The following is a 3,512-nucleotide window of genomic DNA, read 5'->3' as shown; positions in this document are numbered from 1 at the left end:
ATTTATGATTCATGAGGTTTCGGTATATTATAATACTAAAAAAACTCATATTTTGACCTAATGCAGCTTTCAGGAACACAAGTAATGCATCTGATTGCAACTTTTCTATTTAAATATGCCAGATGTTGTAATCATTATGATCACAAGCTATAATCATTGCCTTACATGTTCATCATGTCTGCTTAACTGAATACATGATATTTACTGACCACATAACTTGCAATATTTTATAAGCGGTGTATTACTGACATTGCTTTGACACACTCGTCTCTTTTAATAACAGAATAAACTATACAAAATAAACATAAACTGAATTTAATCGAAAATATATAAGTACAAGTGTATAGTTATAACATTTTGTACACTACTTCTTAATTAAAATATCTCCTTTGTTAAATGAATTAATAACAATTTCTGTATTGCATTTTATTATTCGTTTTATTATTTGATTGCATGTAATCCTTTATTTAATGTTTGAAAACATTTAATAATATATTTATTATTGCATTACTGCTATTTTATCCTGATGGACTTAGTTTGTGCAGCTTCACATTGTTTGTAGTACAAATATTTTCAAATATTTTGCCCTACAAATGTTCAGTTTCATGTGTACAGTGGTTATTATTACCTCACTCACGGAGGAGCTGGTGACAACTCTGCGAGCACTCCGGTTACCACCACCCGAGGAGAGATCTCCACCGTCTAACCCGCCTCCACACGCTCCGGTGACGGCTGCCGTCACCACCAGCCCTCGCTTGGCATTCCCCGAGAAGTTCGATGGATCACCCACGAAGTGTAAGGGATGTCTATTGTTAATAAAGCTGCACATGGATCCCAACGTCACTGAATCCTCATTACATTACTAAATTAGAAATTGTTATTATATATATATATGGCTAAATATTTCTCCATGCTCAGTTCCTTTAATAATCCCAAAACCCTTCCATTTCTTTCTTCTGAGCCATTGGTTTGTGAATTCTCTTGCATTTTTTATTATATGATACGTATTGAATGGTTCACTTATGGTTATAATAAATGTAGAACTGAGGTAATAATGATATATTTGCAGGGTCCTGATGCTGCATAACACCCCCAAAACCAAAACACCCCCACCACTGTGCTTCAAAGTATTTAAAAGTGGCCTGAAGAAAGAGAGTGAGGTTATATGTAGGAGAGGCTATAATGATGGCGTGCAGAAAACAAGAAGAGAGGAGACAGAGAGAGACGCAGAAGCACATCCTGATGGTAAGTTGAGCCCGGACAGCGGAGATTTATTGTTGGATGTGTGGAAGCCTCATTGCATTCACAGAAACACTGCATGGGGGCACAAGAAATAAATGGCTGTGTTTAGAATGGTGACAGTCTTATTACACCCATTGTTTACGTTAGAAGGGGAAAGCGTGCGCATGAACGTAATCGGCATAATCAGCGTTGTTTACACTTAGAGTAAAGCGTGCGTATGTGTTGTGATATTCTCCAAAATGGCGGAAGACAGTAACTCGGGGGAGAAGAATTGTTGAATAAAGTCGTCATTTTTGTTTTCTTTGTGCACAAAAAGTATTCTCGTATTTTCGCAAAATTTAAGTTGAGCCACTAATGTCACATGTACTGTTTTACCGATGTCCTTGCTACGTTTCTGTCTGGGAACATTTCAGTTGCGTTGCTGTCTATGGAGGGTCAGAGAGCTCTCAGATTCCATCAAAAAATATCTTAATTTGTGTTCCGAAGATGAACAGAGGTCTTACGGGTTTGGAACGACATGAGGATGAGTAGAAAGGAAGTGAGGCGACGAGCATTTAGAACATTTCAGGAATCTAAATACTGTGCCAGTTATACACACACACACACACACACACACAGCTTTAGAGGCAGGGGTTCTGAGAAATACTGCTTCAGGGCCTGCTTCCCTCATAAACACAATGAATTCTGGGAAACTGTGACACCCAGAGCAGAACAGAGAGTTTGTGTTAGTGTGTTAGGGATTTGATCAGATACATGTTGCTCTATTTCGCACCTTATTTTCCTTTGTAAAAAAGGAGTATGATTAACTGTATTGAATATGTACTTGTAGTGTACTTCAAATCTTATAAATATATTTAAAAGTACTTCCAGCTAATTTAATAAACGAAAAAAGGCCACTTAAGTGAACTTTGTAATAATGACAAATTAAAAGTTTTGTTTTAAAAAGTGTATTTTTAATAATTGTTTTAATATCTTGTGCATTGAAGAAATACACTTAATTTGATGTGTTGATTAACATACTAAAGCACATGTAAGTACTGTGAGTAAATATAATATAAAAACTATGGCTAAAATAATAAAGTATATTACTAAATTGCAACTTTGTCATTACAAATGTGTAATTACAAATACATTTAAAAACCATGACATACAAGCTTCAATGAAATCCAATACTTCGGTGGGTCAAAAAAATGTAAAATAAAGTAACAGCAGTGTAAATAGCAATATATGTATATATTAAAAAAATTGTAGTCAATTAAATTCATTAAAAAGTAATTTAAAGATACTAAAGATAAAAAAAATTAAGACATAATGTTTCAATAAAATAAAAAACCATAAATATAGCAGATCACTCTCTTTCTCTTGCAAGGTTAATGTGTGAAGATTCTGATCTGTCATTGATGCTTATCTTTGGCCTCCACCCCTGCCCCTCATGCCCACATGTCTTTTCCTCACCCCCTTGGCAACTGATGAGGCATCAGCTGATTTTGGTGGAAGGGATTTGATGTTCCATGAAGTCTATTTAAAAGTGCCAATGCACTGCTTTCTCTCTTTCTCCCCCTACTCTCTGTCTTTGGCTTTTTAACTTCTACTATCTCAGCTATATTTATAATATACAGTTGTTGTTGTAGTTGTTGACTTGACCCGTGTTTGTATGTCTCGTTTTTTATCAGCCTTCATCTCTCCGCCCTGCTGCATATGGAGAAACCTCACAAAGTCCAACTCACCAGTTATTTAAGTCTCAATCTGAGCTATAAAAAGCCAGAAAAAGTAAGTACCCTGGAGTGTATTCATAGACCAAATCTCAGTTTAGCTGATTTTAGCCCCCGCTCATGCTCTTAACATACTCAAATTCATGCACAAACCATACAGACCATATCATGTTTTCTATATTATTCTCCACTAGATGCCTTTCCTTACCATGTATCCCAGCAATGCCAAACTCAGAAGTTATGATCTGGTAGAACTGCAACACATGCATACCAGCCGGGACTGTGGATGTTGTACAACTTTGCAAACACTGATGCATTAAGCAAGACTGATTATCTGTGATGTAATGCCTTAAATGCAAACAAATTTGATACATCTTTTTTGGCCTCCTTTTAACATTTTTCTGGATATCTTTGAATGTCTATCTGGGTTTCTAAACATTAGAAAGCATAGTTTTACACTGCGGTTCAGTATGGCTTTTATTTTGACAAACCATGTGTGACTGATGATTACAAAACAGTCCAAATACCAGAGAGCCTTCCCTCTCCTCATTTCTGTAG

At 35.9% G+C, this 3,512-nt stretch overlaps 1 long non-coding RNA gene across 1 annotated transcript; it reads left to right on the top strand.

The window, feature by feature from the left end:
* Window positions 1-1,150: 1,150 nt before the first annotated feature.
* LOC107581512 (uncharacterized) lies at window positions 1,151-3,229 on the top strand. Its single transcript, XR_001608838.1, has 3 exons — window positions 1,151-1,245; window positions 2,916-3,012; window positions 3,149-3,229. It is a non-coding gene; the product is annotated as an uncharacterized lncRNA (long non-coding RNA).
* Window positions 3,230-3,512: the final 283 nt, after the last annotated feature.

Source organism: Sinocyclocheilus grahami, unplaced genomic scaffold (genome assembly GCF_001515645.1).
Source record: "Sinocyclocheilus grahami isolate Dianchi unplaced genomic scaffold, SAMN03320097.WGS_v1.1 scaffold35.1, whole genome shotgun sequence".
In the NCBI taxonomy this organism is placed as follows: domain Eukaryota; kingdom Metazoa; phylum Chordata; class Actinopteri; order Cypriniformes; family Cyprinidae; genus Sinocyclocheilus; species Sinocyclocheilus grahami.
Note: the sequence above shows the minus strand (reverse complement) of the source record. Positions and strands in the feature narration are given on the sequence as shown.